Source organism: Xiphophorus couchianus, chromosome 15 (assembly GCF_001444195.1).
Source record: "Xiphophorus couchianus chromosome 15, X_couchianus-1.0, whole genome shotgun sequence".
In the NCBI taxonomy this organism is placed as follows: Eukaryota; Metazoa; Chordata; class Actinopteri; order Cyprinodontiformes; family Poeciliidae; genus Xiphophorus; species Xiphophorus couchianus.
Window position 1 is genome coordinate 21946003 of NC_040242.1, and position 22817 is coordinate 21968819.

Consider the following 22817-nt stretch of genomic DNA (forward strand, 5'->3'; position numbering starts at 1 on the left):
AACACTTTGGGGTGTATTCGTATCTGACACAGTTTGTTTCCCCCATTGGTCTGGATCTTTTGTGCAGGTGTGAATGCACTCAAGTGAATCCTGGTGCGGACCAAACAAACAGGACCCAGACCACTTTGTGAGGTGGTGTCTGTCTGTTTACGAACAAACTCTGGTGCAGTTCACTTCTGGTGTGAGTACAGACCGACCTCAACCTGTACCAACTGCAGAAAATATATATGTATCTCTATGGACTTCAGAGCTTCTGTTGCTGGGCATTATGATAAAAATGAGCCCTTCAGTGTTGCTTATGCTGCTTCTGCATACTGATAGTACTGAATCATATCTGGTCCGCTGTTTTCTGCCTAGTGATGCTGATGCCAGCATGCTGTGGGTCAGAACATGCAGAACATCTCGCCTTCTACAGCTTTGCTGATCCCATAATGAGACCAACACTGTATGAGTTGCTCTTGACATTCAATATGGTATTGAAGTTGAAATAATAGCACAAATTTTCCCCACAGAAACCCAGGACTTCCATGTTTGTGTTTCCCGGCTCTGTTCTCTGTCCCGTCCTCATCAAGTCTGTTCAATGTGAGCAACGAGTGACCGCGTGGTTTTGTTTACAAATTATGGTCTGCTTGCAAAAAAGTACAAAGCAAATTGCAAAAAATAAACCACACTTCTGATCCAGACCAAACAACCGCACCAAAGAACTTTCCTGGTGTGAATACACCAAGGTTATTTTCACACCTGATAGTCCTGGTTGGATTGGGGACCACAATTGCAGAATTTATTACATTTTCAGATGGTGAAGCTATCACACTGCACTGTGTCATTTGAACCGTACCCTTTGAGAAATGTGCACTCGCCATGACCTCACCTCTCAACTACTGGAGATAGGCACCAGCAGTCCTCACAACCCCAATGGGATAAGCATTGGGGTTGCAAGGTCTGATACTGGATGAATGGATGGACCTCCCAAAATGAACTGGACTTTCCAGGGAAACAGACTGGAGTTGGATTACAGTGGACTAAACAGGTCTGGTGTGAATGTAGTAAGATATGTAGCAGCCAGGATGTTGATCTAGAGCAGGGGTGGGCAACTCCAGGCCTCGAGGGCCGGTCTCCTGTAACTTTTAGATGTATCTCTACTTCAACACACCTGAGTCAAATAATGAGGTCATTAGCAGGACTCTGGAGAACTTGACTGCACTTAGGAGGTGATTCAGCTGTTGGATTCAAGTGTGTTGGATCAGGGAGACATCTAAGAGTTGCAGGACACTGGCCCTCGAGGACCTGGATTGCCCACCCCTGAACTAGAGAGATTACCCAGTAGGAATCCTTAAAATGTCCTAAAGAGAACATAATGAAGCAGGTAAAAAGAAAAGACATAAAGCTTATAATACAAGGAAGGTTTAACAATATGATCATAAGAATACCTGAAATGTGTTGTCCTTAAGATTTAGTAACATTTTCAACCTTATGTTTTAAAATGAATAACAAAGTTAAACATTTTCCACTAAAGAGAGGACCAAATACCAGTTCACTACCAAAATAATAACCACCTTACATAAATAAGCTCCAACATAAGGACAGCTGATTTGAAAAACCAGCATGATGGCTAATTACTGAAAACTGTCATTCATTGACAGATCCACCTGGAGCCTGCATGTAAATGGCCAAAAAGTCAATAAAAGGTAAAAGACCATCAATCAGACTGTAGGATCGGTGGGAAATAGTGAACAGGAAGGGTAAATTTAAAGTCAGTTAAAGGTTGACTGACTCAGAGTCTGGCAATGCTCCTACTCCTAACAACTCGTTATTGTCATATTACAGTCAAAGACCTGAATTGAGGAATGTTTGTCAGGATTGTAGACTGGTTCTGTGGGAGGTAAACCTGCATGTTCCTTCTGTACACGGTTCACATCTTAAGACCATTTTTACAGCAGTAAATCTCCATGTCTACTTAAGAGCTCAGATTCTGGCTCATTTGGACTTTGGGGGTAAACAAACAAACAAAACAAACAAAACTCAGAGGGAAAAGTGAAACGCATTTACTTTTCATACAATTTCCAATCCAACTGCAGCCAATCATCATGAGATCAGTCTGCACTCTGACTAATACCTGGTGTGCTGTCTGCTGATTTAACTACACCCTGTCCTTGATTCACAAAGTCATAAATACCAGACATAACTTCCCTGTCAATCCCAATTCACAGCCCCACCTTCACCAGGAAGTCATTCACACATTCATCAACCGACACACAGCTCTGAGGTTCACCACTGCCTGCATCTCACACCAATACGTCCTAATTCAAGAAATATTTAGGGTTGAAACGATTAATCGATTGTATCACTGGCTAATTCAGTAATCAATTAAGCGTTACCTGGAGTGTAAAACTCAAAAAAGACACTTTGCTTTACCATCAGCAAAGCAGTAATTATGACTAATTTGTATAAAATATATACATTCTGCATAAGATAGATTAAAAAATAATAATTAGCTGTCTGCAAATTTATTCTACCAAGAACTCCTCAAGTGACAGTTTCACCTGGTTCAATTCTGTAAAACAAAACAGAACCTCCAACTAAGAACTTTTCTCTATCCGATTATTAACCAATTAATTCAAAAATGAATCAACAGATCAGCCCTTCACTGTACTGATGTTAAGACCAGCAGAAAGGTCTGAGTCTTTCACCTGTTGATGTTAAGATTTTTTTAGTTGCATCCTTTGCTATAAATAATCAAGTGTTCTCTAAAGGAATGCTGTTATTGGATTTTATTCAATAAAATGTGTATTCTCTTATTTAAGAAGAGGATTGAATTGTCTGTTAACATGCACCCTTTAATTTCTTTTTAATATTGTATAAAATGCTTAAGTGGTTAAATGAAAAGTTTGCAGAATCTGCCAAGTTTTTTTGTCTTTCCATCTTATCTTAAAATAACCAATTATTAAAATAACTGTTAGTAGCAGTCATAAAATATAAATAATTTGTTATTTTTGAGTAAATTTCTAATGTAACAATTATATTTTCTCTAGTCACCATTCACTAACTATTGTCGGCCTAGTTCACACCCTCATTTGCCACCAAAGAAATGAAAATGTTGATCATCCACATTCAGGTGAGCCCAGATTTAAACGGTGATTTCCTGGAGGAGGGGCAGCGCCTGGCAGCCACATCTCAACTATAAGCACCGTTCCTCACACAGAGTAACAAAATCTCACCCATAAAGCATTCATGTCTGCCCTCAACACTGCTTTGATAAAAGAAAAAGCAGAGCTGTGATCAAAGTGGGGCTTCCAGATTGTTACCAGGGCGATATTACATTTTGAAAACACACATGCATATGAGATATACATGCATGCATGTAGTGAACATGGAGTTACTGATGGATGCATCTCTGCTCGAGTGTGCTGCTGGATCTCCATCTGTCTGGCTGAGCAGAAAAGCCTCCACCGGAAATGCTTCTCGCAGCTGTTAGGAGTATCATTCTCCACTTTGAGGCCAACCAAAAGACACATAGCAGCGACGTCACGTGACTCCTCTACTCAACAAATGCTATTCAGTCTTAATCCAGCCATCCCAAAACATTCAAGTCATGCTCTGCTACTCGACTTGGAGGGTCTTACCAACAGCAGTAAGTGGTCCCAGCCTTCTGCTGCTGCGGTGGGGGCCCTTATTTCACAAGGGCCAGGAATAATTAGTCATTCTATACCATGAAATATTGAGATATAGGAGCTACATACACACAGTGCTGCTGTTGTACTAGTGTTAAGAAAAAAAAGGTCATAAGTCTCTCAGAGCAGTAGCTACACAAAACTGATTAATAAAAACCTGCATATCCGTAGCTATCAACATGCACATGCTGGATTCATTTTAAAGACACAGTGTTAGGATTAGGAAGCTGACATTGGTACAACTACTAAGCAGATAAGAGTCAGTAACAGACAGCATTTCACAAAACTGTGGTCATGAGATAAGATAAAAAGGAAACAAAACTTGCAGATAGAACAAAGTGCACACCCACAATTTCTTGAGAAATTCTACAAATTTAAGTCACCATCCTTTTCTTTGACCACAAGAGACTAACATCAGTTTGTTTTTTCTGCAACAACAGGTTTTAATGCTGACCAGATTCTGTCTTTAAAAGCTTATTTGGAAAAATACAAATCAAAATTCTGGGTTTATTAAAATGACAAAAAGAAACTTGAAATCAGTCAAGTTTATTTGTGCAGCACTGTTTACAAACAAGGCAGCTCAAAGTGCTTTCCGCCTTAAAAACAACATACAGTGACTAATTATAAAATAGCTATCAACATTACAGTTTGTCAAATATCAGCGTCAAGCAGACATCAAATACATCGATCCATGTTCCAGTTATGAATCAGATGGCGCTAAACAGGTGGATGTTTTTAGCCTCAATTTAAAGGAACTCAGTGTTTTGGCTTTTTTTTTTTTTGCAGTTTTCTTGAAGTTTGTTCCAGATTAGAGGAGCATACGGTCAAATTCTGAGAGTATGGTAATCCTAACCCCATTATTATTTTTATCAAATGCATCTCAAACTTGATACAAATAAGAAAAATCCTTTTTGAAATTTTTTAAAGATATTATGCTCTTTCCAATAGAGATCAGAAAGAACCAATAAATGATTCACAGGTTTATTGCTATAAACTAATAAATCATGAGTAATTCAGAAACTATTTAGTTTAGAAAATAAACTCAGTCACTTCCTGCGTAGAAAATTGTAGACAAGACACCACTTGCTAAGCGTGTTAATATTTCTAATGAAAAGGTTGTACCCTGGATTCAATGTAATTAAATGTTACATTATAAATGCGACACATTTGCTGATTATCATTATGATGATCTGTTCTTTTCCATCATAATGTCCTTAACAGCCCTTATGAGCTTTAATATCTCAGGCACTAAAAATATACATGAAATGTGTGCATCGAAGGCAGCAAACGCTCACCCAGCAGGGCAGATATATTACTGGCATGCAGAACCTGCATGCATAGCACTGGAAATCTAATATACGACCAAACCTTGCAACCCAGCAGTCTTACGATTGCCATATTTCAGATATTGATATTGCAATGTCGACTGCGATTTAAAATACTGTGCAACCCCAGTTGCCGCGTTGGCCATGTGAAATGAGTTTAAAACTGTTGGCCATCAGGTAAGCCACTGTAGGACAAGGGTAGAGGTCGAGCACCTGAGTCTGAGGTTCTGCTGTGATGTACACATTTGGGTAATCAGCTCACTTCCTATTTGATTGTGACGCAGATGAGTAGCTTAAAAAAATGTCTGCATTAATTATATTGAAATATTGATTTTTTTTTTAGTACGTTACATGCATCAAAAACAACTGATTTGTATGTGCAACTGAACAGCATGTTCTTTACAGGGGCAATGTTATGCATTTTCCAGACACTTTTGTAGCACAATCAAGAAACTATGTTACCTGCAGTTATAGAAGTGATATTTATATCAAATACATCTTGAAAGAAATTTGACGTTGTAATTTAACACCTTTATATTGGGTTTTGGTCTCTCTAAAAGCTCCCGTTCCTTTGGAAACGCCGCCTTTAGGAAGTTGTCACAACGTCACTCCTCTTTCAAGCCTTTAACATCGTTCTTAGGGGCGTTGCACTGAGTTTGTTTGACGAGGTTCGCAGTTCCACCAGGTATTTGCCAATTGCTGCTGGCTAGTCTGAAGGAGCCGAGTGGGGGAGTCACAGGGGAGGGCTACTCTGTGACAGAAGGTGCTTCGTCCTCAAAGGCGTTTTACACAGTCGAATGATTACCACGAGGTAAACCTAGATATGTATTTGATGAAGGAATAACATTATACCATGATGAGAAGCTCAAAAATGTTGATTTTACAGAATACTGCCACTTTACAACATATATGAGTTTAGTAAAATTTGAATAAAGGACACAACTGTTGAGCAGTAAATGGGAATAATCATAGGAACATTTTTTTCTGGTGGCCTATAAATTACTATCCTGATCAAAACTCCTGCTATGGGCGTGCCGTGGTGGCGCAGTGGTTAGCGCGACCCATATTTGGAGGCCTTGAGTCCTCGACGCGGCCGTCGCGGGTTCGACTCTCGGACCCGACGACATTTGCCGCATGTCTTCCCCCCTCTCCTTCCCCGTTTCCTGTCAGCCTACTATCATATAAGGGATACTAGAGCCCACAAAAGACCCCCTGGAGGGGTAAAAAAAAAAAAAAACTCCTGCTATATATTTTCCATTTATGGTTCATGTTAACCGCAAACAACTGCTGAAATATAACAAAGCTTGCACAAGTCTTGATCTTTATATGTCTATATTCTCTTAATGTTGAGAAAACACAATTTTGCAGTTGCAGTGTTTCCGTAATTTAAGAAATGCAACTAAAATTACACATGGACACATTTGTTCATGTTCCAAGTCATTCAAAATTATGTGACAACTCATGTAAACACGTAAACAAAGTTGTTTTATCCTTTTCTGTTTGCCATTAAACATGCAGAAATTGAAAATGTTGACAGCCGTTTAAAAATGTTAGCGTTACGGTAAGAGTCTACATTCCCCCAGAACCCAAGATATTGGCGATGCTAATGGTGCTAATATCTAATGAAAAAAACAGCTCAAAATGTCAACGCCAAAAGCTTTTGGGTTTTTTGTTGTTGTTACAAAATACTAATAAAACCCAGGTTTACAGGGACTAATCGTTCTCACACAGTGGGTCATCACCTCTGCTCCTATAAATAATGAATAATGGCAAGAAGGTTGGAGAAAAAGTATTCAGCTAAAATTTGTAATTTCTTAAGTTCGCCCTAAAAACTCTGATTGGTGGATCTCCAGCTAAACAGTTTCTGCTTTATGATGGATTAGATGTTTGGTCTGTAAACCCACACAACTGGTGTGTTGTGCCCATTCCGGCTCTAGAGCGAGAAACTGGCTGGGCAAGCTGCAGATTTACGTACAACTTAGTGACTTTGTTGGCAAAATCAAGTCATGTCCCAGTGAGCACAAATACTTGCTTTCAATCCAACACACCTCTGTCTGCCCTGCTTGGTCAGGACAACACCTGGAAACCAGACCAGGCTGGATGTGCCACACTCGGGTTGTGCTCAAGAGACAAAAGAGACTTTAAGCCTTAACATCTGCAGAAAGATGCAAAACATTTTCTACAAGTATTTTATGCAAAGCCTCCGTTTCTTTTAAGCCATTTGTTGGGCGAGAAGTATCAAGGCCATGGTTGATACAGAACTGAGTGATAAAGTGGAGTGCAATGTGAGGGGCTGGCCTGGAGTCCCCATGTCCATATGAAAGAACAGTGGTGAGCTTTGCACAGCATCTTCAGAAGACACAAGTAAATGGAGGGCATTCATAGATGACATTCTTTAAATGTTTAAAGGGACAGTATCGCGGGTCTTCCGGGAACATAGTGCCATTTTATAGCACAATAAAGTAACTGTTACCTTCAGTTTTTGTAAAGAAAAATTCTGTGTATGTCAAATATGACTTAAAATACATTTGACTTTGTAATTTAACACATTGAAATTGGGCCTCTGTCTCCACGACAGTCCTGCTCTTTCCATCTCTGTGCCATCAGAAAGTCATCACAACGACGCTCCTCAATTAACCCTTTAACTGCGTCGCACTGAGATTGAGACTGAATACCGAGATCAGCAGTTCCACCAGGTGTTGGCTAATTGCTGCTGGCCAGTCTGAAGAACCTGACTTTAAAATGTAAAGTTTATTGATCTTTGAGAATGTGTTCTTGCATTGTTTTGCCATTACCATTATATTACTGGAAAATAATGTCAAACCAAGAATATTTATCACAATAACCTTTGGGACAATTTATCTTCCAGCAAAATTTGTTATCGAGACAGGCCTAGTCCAACCAAGGATTTTGCACAGTTGAATGGTTGCCATGGGAGATTACAGGATTTCTCAAACATGCATGAAATAATCAAAGTAGCACTCCACGTATGTTTTTGATGAGGGAATGATATTATGACATGATGTAAAGATTAAAAAGTTAATTTTACATAATACTGCTGCTTTAAAATCAACTTTGAAACATTTTAAATTGATTCAGAATGTTATATATATATATATATATATATATATATATTCATTATATAGTCATTTATTGCAGTCACCTTTTATAAAAAATGGGCATTTTACATTTAGCACATGCACACTTTCTGCAGCCTGCTTCTCAAACTAAAAGAGTCTAATGTGAGAATGAGCTGAAGATCCGTGTTAGTAAGAGCAGCACACACTGAGAGGAAGTGTTTGTGTCACACACATGTGTATCCTGCTGCATCGACTTCTGTCTGCACAGGGAGCGCAGAGGCCAAAGATAACTCTTGACCCATCTTCCTGTGAGCTGTCACGACGTTGACATTCTAGCGACAGTTCTTACTGTAACAGCACTGCGGTTAGATGCAAGAGGAAGGACAGGAAGATTTGTGAATGAAACCAAGTAAACAAGCAAATGAGCTGTTACAGTTAAACGGCATTTTGCTTGTTTGTGACAAACACCAGACCATTTTTGAAAGACGAGATGCAAAGCTCATTTTGCATGAAAGTAAATCACCCACCAGACAGTTCACCTCAACAACAGGAAGTAGGCTTTCTGAAGCCTGAGCTCCTTTAATCACACATAGATTGTTGGAACACAACATGTTCTCCTTCATTGCGAAAGGCAATGCAATCCTGCTGGTCTGCCACTTCCATTGACTTCCATTTTTATATCATAAAAAAGAAGCAGGGGTGGAAATGAAAGCTTGTAACAATGCTAAAGAGCTCCAACGCTGCCCGTTTCAGACACTAGCGGCTCTGTTTCCAATTAGTTTAAATAGTACAGTCAAAGTGAGCCAGCCTAGGAGCACCACTGTGTTCCTTTAATTGATGGCGCTGCTACTATCCTATTTCATAGCCATGTCTCTGCAGAGGCAATCTAAAAAAATTATAAACATAAAAAGCTGGTCTTTAACTATTTCGCAGTGTTTAATATCTCAAGCAGGATCACATTAAACGCCTATTATGAGTTTAACAGAATGACTGGGCAACACGACTAACCCTACTTTTGTCTAAAAACTTTTGATGCACCGTTGGGATATTTGTGGTCAATTTCCAGTTTTGTAAAGTTTGGACCTGTTGATCCCGAGTTCTACCACAATATAAAATAGCTCATTTTTAGCCTTCCAGACAAGAGCAGTCAGAAGGGCTGCTGTAAAACAGGCTTTTTAATATACATTTTTTAAACTAAATATTTACAGAGTTGAAATTTTAAACTGTCTTTAGCATCTTATTAGCTATTGTATGGTTAGCTTTAGTAACTTTATACATTATTCTTTGTGTGCTTACCCTTAAGAAATGGCAGCGAGACAAATCCAAGACAGATCCAAGCATTTTATTGCAAACAACCACTGAACTGAAATAGGCCGTTTATCAGCTGATCAAAACAACCCTGAAATTAAAAATGAAAAGTTTCAAAAAATAACTTTGTAATGAGTCTTGTTAATCGCCTCTAGCACTGGGTGATATGGCTGAAAAATGTATCATGCTATTAAAAAAACATACCATGATTTCATATCTGTCGATATTGATAATTGATTGCTTTAAATACCTGAAATACTGCCAAACTGGTGATGTGACCTTTTCTGTTTTATCCATTTTCCTCTTGAGCTGTTGTGCTCATTCTCTCACTTCATGTACATATTTATTTTATTCTTAAGCAGTTATGAGACACAGTGGCAAAACATGAAACATGTTACTCAGCAGGTTGTTGCTAGGTAACCAAAGAGTGAGTGAGTCAGTTGATGCCACCAAGCTTGCTTAGCAGGCTGTGAGGGGTTGAGTGGGTAAAACGCAAGAGGCCTTGCTTATGCAGTTCAACAATCGAATCACATTCAAAGAGAGAAAGCTTTTTTCCTTTGCCATCAGGTCACGACGGTGTGGATACCTGTGCAAAATGACACTAAATCCACATTTTTGCAAAGATCTGGGTTTTTGAATGATGTGGCCTTAAACTGTTGATCACCTGGTGAACAGCCTGTTTTAGTATAATGGTTGTTTGCATTGCAGGTCGAATTCAAATATCCCACTCAATTTGAATTAGACCTGTCCAACTGGTCCAAAGTGTGGGTAACTTGTGTGAGACGATGTGCCATTTGAGAGAAGTGAAAACACTGCAGAATAGGAAGGCATACAAGCTAAACCCAAAATTTAGGTCAAGTGAAGCAGTATGGGGGAAGGGTAGCATGCACAACCTGACTTTAGGATGTGGTTATTGCTACTTTATCAATTCACTTCAAAAAGGAAAGTAAAAGAAGAAGAAGGTAAACTACAACTCTTCTAGTATCCTAAAGTCACTGTAGGAAACAGAATGAAAACAATGGAAATGAATATGGATCTTTCATCAGAACGACCAATGTCTGGAATAATAAATTAGGATATAATTTATAATAATGTTGAAGATACCGCATATCCACTGAAATCTGTAGAGAGACTTATCTGAGGGTGTTTAGGGTTCAATTTACCAAGGGCCTACAACCGGCAGGGGCCCTTAAAAAGCCCAGTGGTTCGAGTTTGAATTCTGCTTTAAAAATAGATACTGTCTGAGGTCCCAATCATTTTTGAAACAAGATAAAAAAATAAATTAGTCCACACGTGCACCCTGATTCAGCTGACGTATAGAATGATGCTGCAGCAAGAGACACAAAAGTCCTCTCTCTGAGAAAGGGAAATGAGGGACAGAAAATACGAATAGAAGACAGAGAGAAAATTAGCTAGCAAGCATCTTAGCATGCTCGTTATGCTGCTCACCTCTCTTAGAGAAATAACAACTCACATCTGAAGGAGTTGGCTCAGAATGAAGGCAGAACATTAGTGCTTTATTTTGATAGTTTCATTCATAAATTCATCTGCATCACTGGTTTTAACAGTCACTTAACAAAATGTCAGAGCTCACAGTAATAAAACATTTTACTAGTGATCAATCTAAATAGAACATTTTGATTCCTGCAGGCACACAAGGACCAAAGAGTTTGATCTAATAAAATTATAAATCCAGTGATTATTTTATAATACATGTGCTAAATATTTTAACAACCTCTGCGTTCTGCAGCCCAAAGCTGGGGAACGCTGATTTATGACATCAGCCAAATGAAGAGCCTTTGAAAAAGAGACACAAGACTCAAACATATGCAAAATATGTACAATTCCAAAAATGGCAAACAGTCAAAATCATGAAGTGCCAGACAGAAACAATAATGTGGTAGGCAACATAAATGGAAACTAAAAGTGGCACTTATCTTTATTTTCCAGATCAGATGGAAACACACTCTGCAGGAGTGGAAAGCTCCCTTCACAACAGCAATATGACTGCTGACTTTTACAACACGCCACAACCTAATCTTACACATTTATCAAACACTTATAGTTTTTGTCAACCATTACCTAATCTCCATGCATCCTCATTTCCTTATCTAAACTGCTTCTTTAACATTTAAGCTGTTAGTCCAGTGGACAAGCAGAACTTGGCTGCTCACTGTGTGTGCTAAACAAACGTCTGATTTACAGATGGTACAGTGGGAATTGGTCTATGTCGTTAAAGTGCAACACAAGGAATGATCACAGCAGATCATTTCTAAAGAGACGTGATTATGTAGTTACCCAAATAATATGAGCTCTTAGTGTTACTATATAAAACTAGGACAGCAAAAAGCTATAATGACTTGTACAGTTAGCACATTTACTTAAGGAACAATTTAGTGTGTCTATCTATATTCCATATTTTCCTTTAAGTTTGAGTAGTCAAAGGAAATGTTTCGAAAGGCAAGATCCACCCTGTACAGGTCGCCAATCCAGCAGAGAGACACACAGATCTGGAGTACAGAAACTGGAGTACCCAGAGAGAACATGCAAACCACATGGAGAAAGGCTCCAGGTCGGGATTCTAACCTAGAACCTTGATTGCTGCAAGGCAACAGTGCTACAAACTACTTCATCATGCAGCTTATTTCAATTATCAATACGTTACTCTTTTACCCTTTTCCTTTCTTTCCCTAACAGCAGGAATAAATATTAGTTTTCATTTTAAATCAAAGTTATTGAAACATGTACTAAATTTTCTCTTAAAGGGACAACAATTCTATCTATCATGCTTATTTTTTAATGTCAAAGGTTGAATCAACTTATGTCAAGTCCTCTATCACAGTAAATGTTTTAGCTTGCACATATTGTATGGATTGAAAGATGACATCGTAAACATCATGTTACGAAGCAGAGCTGATTCACTACAGACCCAGTCTAACAGAAATGAGGTCAACGTGATAAATTGTTGGGAATAATCTCATAATGGCCGCTGGCAGACACAATGATATATTCCGCAATGATGGGGGTCATAAATGTTCTCTGAGACTCAACTGTTCAATTGTAAAAGCACCTCAGCAAATCACACACTGGAAACTACATGCATTTGCATATTTAGTCGTGTTGAAGATACCCAAGGTCAAAGCAAGCATCGAAATGGGGACGAAAAGGAAATAAAGTGACTTTGAATAAAGGCTGCATCTAACGTTTATTTTATTATAGAGGCAGTGTTATGTATTATGTATTTTCCAGTCACATTTCATAGCACAATCAAAAAACTAAGTAGTAAATGCTGTATATATCAAAGACGACTTCAAGAAAATCTGACTTTGTAATTCAATGCCCTGAAATTGGGCCCTTGTCTCTTTAAAAACTCCTGTTCTTTCTGAAACTCAGGAAGTCATCACAACATCACTCCTCTATAAGCCCTTTAATAATGTTTTTACCAGCATTTCACTGAGAACTAGCTCCTATAATGAGCTCAGCAGATGACCACCAGGTGTTTGCTAATTGCTGCTGACTAGTCTGAAGGAGCTGAGTGGGAGAGTTGCAGAGGAGAGCTACTGTGTATTGCATAATCTCAGAAGCTTGGGAACTGCAGCTCTGAGGAGGAGCTGCGTCTCAAGGCGGTTCTAGGTCCACCCAGGTGTTTTGCATAGCTGAATGGTTGTCATGGAGACTAAAAGGATTTCTCAAACATGCATGAAAGAAATAAAGACAACTCTCCAGGTATGTTTGTGATGAGAGAATAACATTATGACATGATGTAAAGCTCGATAGTAACATAATACTGTCCCTGTAGGAATATTCTATAGATTATTCTGGTGATTAATCTTTTAAGATCATCACATTCTGCTGCTTTTTATTTAACCACTTTGTTATACAACATTAAAATTAAAAATACAAATAAAGAATCCAATTCTTTTTTAAATGAGGGAAAAAAATGTATAATCTAAAATGAAACAACATAACATTTTCACAACCATTGTTTGGGTTTACAGAAAATGGATAAAATGGCAGACTGCTTCAGAGTAAAAGAAAGGCAACAGTGGCCTTGTGATGGACACAATTTACCATTCTTTTAATGAAACAGTACAAGTATTATTGCTAACCATGTCTTTAACCTTATGACGCCAAGTGGTCCAACCCTCTAAGGACTACCTCCAGCAAGCTAATCCACCATGTCACATAGATCATATCATCTTCAGCTGCTTTTTTGGAACATGACAGTGACTTCACTTAACTGCAGTGGTCTCCACAGACAACAGATCTCAATCCAATAGTGCAGAGTTGGGATGTGGCGCAGCTGGAGGTTTCCATTCGGATTAGCAGCTGACAAATCTGCAGCAACTGTGTGATGCATCAACACAGAGCAAAACCTCTGAGGAATGTTTCCAGCACCTTGTGGAATCTTAGCCACAAAGGATTAAGCCAGTTGTGAAGGCAGAAGGGGGTCATGTACCTAATTAAAGCTACAGTAGGTAACTTTTATTATTATTTTTTTTTTTAGGTATTTTTCTTTAAATATAGCTTAAAGTTATCACTATGTCACGACAGTATAATATGAGACAGATAATCTGTTTAAAATAAAGAGCTCCTTTTTCTGCCTTTTCTGCCATCTGCAGAAATGAATCTCTCGAACAACCAATCAGAACCAAGAGGAGAGTCTCAGCGTTGTCAACCAAGCTCATGTATGCACTGCTTTCATCCTCCACATTCCTCTCTGTTACAGCTCGTCAAAGAGGGGCTTGTCGTAAATGCCATGGCTAATTAGCATGGCCACGGATGACGACGGGTAAACAGTTCTCCTGGAACAGTAAGTTGTTTCACCACGATTAGCACATTGTAAAGCAGGAACATGAGGTTCTACCAGTGTACACAAAATCTATAAATGCATAAAAGATAGAGTTGTTCTGAGGATTAATATGTAAACACGGGAGTATTTTTTTCCCCAATGTCAGTCTGCTTCCTTATTATGTTTATTAATAAACTGAATACAATTTCAGATTTTTGTGTAATTATTGTCCATATTGACTTTAAAAAATGACTTGATTATTATTACAGGTTAATTTTCTAAGATACAGAAAAATAATTGCTTGGGATGTACAGACATGAAAATTTGAGTCGATATTGATATCCGATGTTAATACTGTTATGTCAGACTTTACCAATATTTCATTTTATCAATATTTTTTTATTCGATTACTCAATTAGTCGTCAGAATAATCAATAGATTACTCAATTACTAAAACAATCTTTTACAACAGCTATGCATGCTTAAAGAAATATGTAAAAATATAAATAAATAAAATATTTATAAAAGTTCCATGGTGGCAGGATGGTATGAACTACCATAAACTCAAAGAAAAAAAAAATCAAGCTCCTCTGCTTTTTCCCAGTACTGTGTAGGAACAACCAATCAGAGCCAAGAGGCAGGTCTTAGTGATGTCATTCATCCACCGTGTGGCATTGCTCGCCCTCCCCTTACTTCTTGTTCTCTGCTACGCTGCAGCTAGCAGAAAATGTTTTGAATGCTCAAGCTAGTTAGCATAGCCAACAATGACAGTGGCTAAACGTTTTTCCTGTAAGTTGTTTCTCCACCATTAGCACATTGAGCAGTGAGTACATGAGGATGTTTGACAGCGCTAAGACCCTCCTCCTGGCTCTGATTGGTCGTTTCCGACTGGGAGTGGTGCATTTCTTCAGACGGTAATAGTATGTCAGGGAGAAGATGGAGGAGATTGATCTTTTCACAGATTATCTGTCTCGCATTATACTACCACAACATGGTGATAGTTTTAACAAATGTGTAAAAGCTTCTTTTTTATATGAAAGTCCCATAGAGCAACTTTAAGTGGCCAGTGGGTGTACACTCATCTGGTGAAAATGCAACAGGAAAACAAGCTCTTAAAGATTTGTGTTCCTGAACAGTTTCCATAACGCTTAGATTTACTTGGCCCTACATTAACTGTGAAGTGAACACTGCACATACATCATATACGTCACAGAATCCTACAGTGTCTGCACCAGCCAATGCATTTTCACCCTAGGACCAACTAGAAGCCTGAGCAGCATGTAATGGAAGCCTCCTTTTAAAGAGAAGAAGTAGACAGGGGGAGGGGGCTCCAGTAGGAGCCTCTGTTCCTGACAGCCACACAGTCAGGAGGGGGGAGGGTTCCCAACACCCGGGCCCTCTTCCTGAATCTGCTGGAATGAGCATGATGGATCCTTCCTTCTGCCTACTGGACTAGGAGCTAGCTCCACAGCTCTACCAGAAGAGGCACTTGGTGGGAAATGCACAGTGTGTACTTACTTATCTGACAGAGAGCGCGAGCATGGAGCAGTCTGAGGGGTCAGGTGACGGGCCTTAGCTGGAAATACACTAAACCAGTATCTGCAGCCTTAAAAAGAAACTGAAATGAGTCGGCAACAGAGAAATCATTTCCCAAGGTTAAACTGACATTGTGGATCGGAACAAGTACTTCCTCCACTCCATGTTTCTACTCAGTCCAAGGACATAGCCGTCCTCCCTGTTTAAAAGAGGCAAATAACTGTATATTTTCCATTCGTTTGTTTTCATGGAGATTTGTGAAAGTGATAAACGTCTCTTCCCTCTAACGAAACCTGTTTTCCTGAGTGTTGGCGCAACAGAAAGCCACAAACTTGGTTTGCGCTCAAGAACAAATCCTAGTTCAGCACTTGTTTACTGCACACAAGCATTCACACCCGCGTCAACAAGCACCGCGCAAACGCAGGACGCTCCTATTTTACTGATCCGCACATTTCTTTTACGTGTTCATTCAGGCCTTCTGCAGATACCTCATGACATCCAAACAGGGCAATTAGCCCCTCGTGCTGCACAAAAATCCTGACTTGGCACTTACCACGAACGCTGTGAGCAGCTACTGCTGGGTCTCTGCAGAGTGGCAAATCAGCGAGGTCTCCTGGCAACACGTTTGCCCAGCTACAGGCACACATGGTTTCAGTTAGGGGTCTGCACCTATAAACAGTTGGCCATGGCAGTTCTCTGGTCAGGAAGTGCAGTGTTGACTGCAAGTCAAGGCAGGCACAAACTGCTAATGAAGGACATATACTCTCACAGTTTAGCTGTTAACAGCAGGTTTGGACTGGAGGCATCCAGAGTTCTGCAGGGAAAAAAAAGAAGTGACTCTGAATCTAGTCAAAGTAGTAAAAGTAAAAGGTCAGGCAACCTCAGCAGAGGATAAAACCTGATTTAGTTCAGAGTGAGATATAGATGCAGCAAGTCTGAAGGTGTCATGATAACATCATCCCATTATGTCAGAAAGTTCAGTAAGTTTCTTAACTGGCTCCTACAAAAATAAAACAAGTTGAATCATTGTAAATGCAGTCACAACTACAATAATTCAACAACAGCTATATAAACATACAAAAAAATATATTTTTGTATATTTTCAAACAAATTGTGACAGTAAATTTTGTATGTTTGGCTGCAAATACAGGTGGGAGATCAATCAATTTCATCACTTAATCAAATTTTCTGTTTTGAAAGTTCAGTTTTTAGAAAATTAAGGGGGGTTGGGGGTGTTCCACCAAAGTGCTCCTTGGGTTCCCCTAGTTCAGAGTGATGTCAGCCCAACCATCATTTTATTGGCAAGCCTGTTATACAGCCATTTATTTCCACTTTGAATTCAGGTCAAATCACAAAAGGAATGATTGAAATAAAACACAGTTTTTTAAAGATATTTGTAATTTGTAAAATAAATAAAATAGATCAAGTAGGGTAAAATTAACTTTGGATCTAAGCAAGTAAGAACCAACAAATGTAAAAGCAAGTTTTAGCGGTTCTTTATGTTATAATTGTTTTGAATTTTACACCTATTTTTCGTCATCTGGTGGACTTTCTTTTTTCCTTTTACATAATTTCAACCATATCCCATAGAAGAATATTTCCTTCTTTTGCAAAGTTGTTAAATTTTTCTTCATCTTAAAACGTGAAAACAAAAGCAAAATGTTAAAAAGGAAAATTTTCCTACAGTAGATAGTCATAAAAAATGACGGTACAAGATGACTTTTTTTCAAATGGTTCAGTAACAACAGCGGATCTAAAGACGGTTTATTTAGCTGGACTGAGACCAAAAACGTCTCCTTGGTTTTCAAAGGTGGCAGAACTCTGTAGCACACTATCCAGCCGGACGTTTTTAGAGGCCGCACATGTAGAAATAATATATGACGAGGAAGTCAACATTCTCCTGTAGGGTTATCTCAGGCCAAACACATCATTCTAACAGCACAAAGCGCACAAACTGAACGTCTGTATCAGCGGCTTGCAAAAGGTCGAGACCAACTCATCCTGCATCCGTCTAAATACGGTCACCTGGACAACCAGGAGGACTTTCATTATAAACTGTCACTGAATATTTCATTACCTGGGCCAAAGTTGTGCAACACAAACAACTTCTGAAAGCGTATATAAGCTAGAGGTCAGAAGCTTAAACAGTGGCAGTACAGTGTTCTACTAAGGCCTTTATTGGTTTATTTGAACTCCGCCTTGTTTTAACATCACTTTTTTTTTTTAGAACAAAAATTGTATGCTCCATTTTTAATTTATCGTAGGGTTTTGCTAACTGTATACATACAGCTGTATGTATACAGTTGAGTCAAAAGCTCAACTGTATATGTACAATCTTAAGTGATGCTAAAGGTTCTAGGTCATCTTTTAACTTGAACAATCTTGGGGCATACAAACTTCTCTTCTCTGAATAAAAATCAGTTTGTACAGTGAGAACAATAAGAACGTCTAGTAAACGCTCAGTGAAAACTGAGCATTTTTTGAGCCATTTTCTAAACACCTCCATATCCCAAGATCAGCTTAAACGACTGCAACCGAGTGCAACTTCACGTCTTTAAAAGGTCTGGGAGAAGACACTAAATGTCCTGCTGGGGAAGAAAACAAACTAAAATGTTCTATAACAACCTAGGAAGCAGTAAAGCTCAAATCTGCCATGCGCTGGTGTTACTATTTGTTGTACAGTTTTACACGAGCAAGCACTGGGAGGATGCTTCTGGAGGCAGACGGTTCTCCTTCACCGATGCCACGCTGATAAATTCTGTGTGTCTAAGTCAAGTACACTGTATGTAATATGGCGGTGGAGGCAGCATGCTGTGGGGTTGTTTCACTGCCAGCTGTACTAGTTACTGAAACGTAAAGTGGAATAATGAAAATGGAAAACTACATATTAATTCCTCATTAAAAAAACTGTTTTAGTAGGGACACTTTAGGCAAACAAACTAGAGTACTAGAATATTCTCAAAGCCTGCAGGTTGTGCAGGGAAAATGAGAATAATTTTAATTATTAGCACTCAAGAACACAAAAATATCTATGTCAAAACATTGCAATATACAATATAACCCTGTGTACTAAATTAATTATTTGTTGTATTATCATTCCATCACAGAAAAAGGAAGGATTCAATAAATCAAAACACGTCTGAAATCAATGTCCCAGTCCTGAACCGTATCTATCAGCAAAAAGGAAAAATAATCTGTGGAGACACTAAACTGTACTGTATTTATCTCATTGTTTAAATTAACTTCGGTTTATTAGAGACGAGGAAAACTTGTTGATATGAAATGAACCAACCCGGGTGAAGGAGCTTAGTCAGTTTACAGTTTAATGATTGAACATTTCCATCTTGACTAATTTTTGCGAGGTTTCAACAGAGAAGCTCAATGGAAAAAGTAGCCTGGGCTAACATGAGCTACAAAACATGCAGCGCTTGGCAGTGTGAAACTCTAAGGAGGCGGCTAATAATTTCCACATTTAGCCATTAACACAAACGTTAAACTTTCGGAAAATGTTTTGAAAGTTTAACATTTTTCCTTCACTGGGCCAGGAAGGCGACGGTCAATAAACTCTGAAGCTTAGCTGACTTTGCTAGCTGCCTGCTAGAGACAAAAAGTTTTTCCACACATCAAATTTTTCTTCTCTGCCTGTGTGGCTCGTACGTAACAACACTTGCCGTAGAAGACGCTCAATTTGTTTTTCTACTCCTGAAAAACGAGACTAAATCCTGCCCTGCTGGTTGTCGCTAAATGGAAAAGTCTCGTTAATTTAATGGAACTTACCTTCCAGTCTCCACCGCTGCCGCCGCTCCCCGGGCCGCCTTCAACACCCGAGACCGCCGCCGGACCTCCGAAGGGCCGCGGAGCTGGGAGAGGAGAAGCCGTAAGGGGTCCGGGCGCTCACTGGGAGAAGAGCTAACAGCACCGAGGCCCCGGGCCTGCGTCCTCGGAAGAGCAAGAAGCGGAGGCAAACCGAGCCACAGCCCTGCGCTGTTTGACAGAGACTCCGGGAGAACTTTTTGACAGCTCCTCGTCTTCGCCCCCCCTCCCCTCTGCAGCCCTTCACTTTTCTCTTTTTCCTCACTTCCAGCAGATACGAATCAAAATACTGTCACAGAATATGGCGGCTGCTTCAGCAAGCTGCTATCGCGAGATGAAGAAATTGTTTTCCTTTTTTTTTTCTCCCAGTTTCCAAAGTTGTGCTGATGAAGGAGGAGAACGTTCACCATCTGAAAATTAGGTTGAGCTGCTTGCAGTTCCAGATTGTGCAAGCAGAAGACAAACTAGAGGAAGAGTTTGGTTACGGCTGAAGGGATGAAAACTGGTTTTCCTAAGGACGTTTTATCACCAGCATTCATCTCATTGTAATTTCATCCTTAGGTCAGCTGATGGGTAGCTGTTCCAAAACCTTGAGCTGGAATGCTGAGATTTTCTGAAGCCATTTTGAATGCTTTCAGACAGCAAAGACAGAAAACAAGCAACAATTTACAACAGCTTATTTGACATGTGGATTTCAGATAGCTGTGCTTTGTTCTTTACAAAAACTCTAACTGAAACGCTAATTCAATAAATATTGCCCACCAAGAGTGCTTTACACATGAGAGATATCCATAAAAAAAGACTTGTTTGAAACAATAGAGTTCTCAGCTTGAGAAGTTGTGCTGCATGATTACAGCCTAAGTCACTATAATATTTAAGATGCCTTGAACCTTTTCACTATTTGTCACTTTTACTTCCACAATCTTGAATGTGTTATATTTGGATCAAATGTGACAAACCATTAAAAAGTAATGCATGTTTGTGAGTTAGATGGAAAATAACCTGATTTTTTAATTTGTTAAGTCATAGAGAATATTGCTGCTGTAAGTCTACTTGAGTGTGTTACTACTAGATTTGCATATCTTTGCATTGAGAATTTTTCCAAGCACCCCCGCAGGGCTTTCATTTCACCTTTGTGATGATGTGTGTAGGTGGATGCATAGTAATGACTTCCCATTGCACATTGCATTCTATATGTGGCCTAAAACGTTGGATTTGGTCTGACTACATGGCATCGATTGGGATTTCTTTTCTTTCTGTTTTGTCAAAATGTGGTTAGTACTAGAAATCACGCCCATTCTCCAAGAAAATTGGAATAAGTTGTTCATATTATGGTGAACTCCCCCTGGTTGAAAGAAAAATAATAATAATGATATCCAAAGAGCTGGACTGAACCGCTCCAGCAACACAAACAGAGCTGAACCTGAAAAGCTCTTTCTGGCTCACCGACTCTGTAGGGAGAGGAAGACCAAACATGATGAGCTCCCTCATCAGGGGACTGTAAACATACTTTGCTCAGCCACTCGAGCAGCTGAAGAGCTGCCAGGTAGCAGAAGAAAGCTCACTGTGAAGAGACGTTCACCTTTACATGTCAAGTAATTTTTTACACTCGATTTAGTAATCATTTACTGTTTTGTTTTTTCAGGCGAAATATTCTGTCTAAAGAAACCTTCTGATATTCACTTTTTAGTAAAACATAATTGAAAATAACAGATTGGCATGGAAATTTGTGTAACTGTAACCGGATCCCTTCTGCGTTGTGCTGGTTATTAGATGTTAGTCAGGCCGTGACTCTGTTTGGCTTTCAAAGATTTATTCTGACGAAAATATCCAACAGAAAAACAATAGTTACAAGCTGCCCGCTCCAAGTCCTCTCCCGCAGGACAACATGACAAAAGGGCCGCGGGATCATGTCTCACATTAAATAAAATAAACCTTTTTTATACAACATACCTGACGAAAATATCCAACAGAAAAACAATAGTTACAAGCTGCCCGCTCCAAGTCCTACACAAACAAAAATACATAACAGAAATTAACGTAATAAATCTACAAATAAACTGGAAGTATTTAGATAGAAAGTAAATAGGACACACCTCTCCCGCAGGACAACATGACAAAAGGGGAGGGCCTAAGGGACGCAAACATTTTAAAGACAAAACCATAGAAGAAGAAATAAAAAGGAGGGGCTACTGTTCTTAAAGTAACACATTCAAAACAATGACAGCTTTTCGGTCAGGTAGAGAACAATACAAACAACAACAAAAAAAGACATTTTGTGTAATTATAACAACAACCAGGTTACATTCACCCCCCTAGAATTACACAAAATAAAAAACAGTGATAAAGACACTTAGTAGCAGTACAATTTTATTTATTTTTTTTTTTGCAACAATGTAACACATCAGCCAAACAGCTACCCTACAATAGGGTCAGGAGACTAGAGATCGCTCGACGCCCAGCAAAATCTCACAGTATTCCATGGACAACAAGAGGTGCCTTTTACACCCCCCCATACAGAGTAAACACATAAATGGTACTGAAGCTTATGCAAACCAAGACAAAGACAATCCTAGCCAATGGCAGGAATCACATGAGAATTTGGAAACTCACACGTCAATAACAGTTTGAACATTATCCTTATCATAAAGCGCCTCAATGACGGCCATGGACTCTATCAGGCGACAAACTGGTTTAATAACCCTCCCAAAGCGTGAAGTTAGGCGGCGAACAACATCCTCACCCACCCTGTCTGGAGGATGAACAGAGCCAGCAGCATCAGGAAGATGAGGTAAGGAACCAGCAGTCGCCAGTACCCCTGTTTCCATAGAGGAGTTTTCAGAGTCATGAGGCAGGTCACTATGTCCAACTGATGGAGCCGAGGACACATCCTGAACCCATGAAGCAGTACGGTCATCCCCATCACTGCAGGACAGGGAGTCGGGTAGGGAAGGCTCAGCAGGAACAGCACTAGGAGCCTCACTAAATCTTACTGTTCCATGTGAATCAGGAACCGGGGGGACTCAGCCATTAGCATGGCAGAACGTAAATCTTCAACCAGTGATTTGACATAAGTGTGGTAGTCACAAATAGCATCATCATGAAGAACGTTCCGAAAAACAAGGTCAACAGGCAGCCTGGGAATCCTCCCAAACATCAGATAGAACGGTGCAAAGCCTGTGGTCTCATGAACCGTGCAGTTGTAGGCAAAAGTCAGAGACTGGATCATCTGAGGCCATTTATGCTTCGAACGTGGAGGAAGAGATCTCAACATGTTGCCCAGGGTGCGATT

At 39.4% G+C, this 22817-nt stretch overlaps 1 protein-coding gene and 1 long non-coding RNA gene across 3 annotated transcripts in view; both read right to left on the bottom strand.

The window, feature by feature from the left end:
- tab2 (TGF-beta activated kinase 1 (MAP3K7) binding protein 2) overlaps positions 1-21211 on the bottom strand; it is a 50629-nt gene extending 29418 nt beyond the window's left edge. The window contains exon 1 of one of the 2 annotated variants that reach the window (XM_028039391.1): positions 19490-21211. The gene's annotated coding sequence lies outside the window, so the exon portion shown is untranslated. The remainder of the gene's footprint in view (positions 1-19489) is intronic. The other variant, XM_028039390.1, reaches the window with a different exon arrangement.
- A 49-nt stretch (positions 21212-21260) lies between these two features.
- On the bottom strand, positions 21261-22534 carry LOC114158127 (uncharacterized). The gene is made up of 3 exons (XR_003598348.1): positions 21622-22534; positions 21479-21532; positions 21261-21342 (listed from the first exon to the last, which is right to left on the bottom strand). It is a non-coding gene; the product is annotated as an uncharacterized LOC114158127 (long non-coding RNA).
- Between the last annotated feature and the right edge of the window lie 283 nt (positions 22535-22817).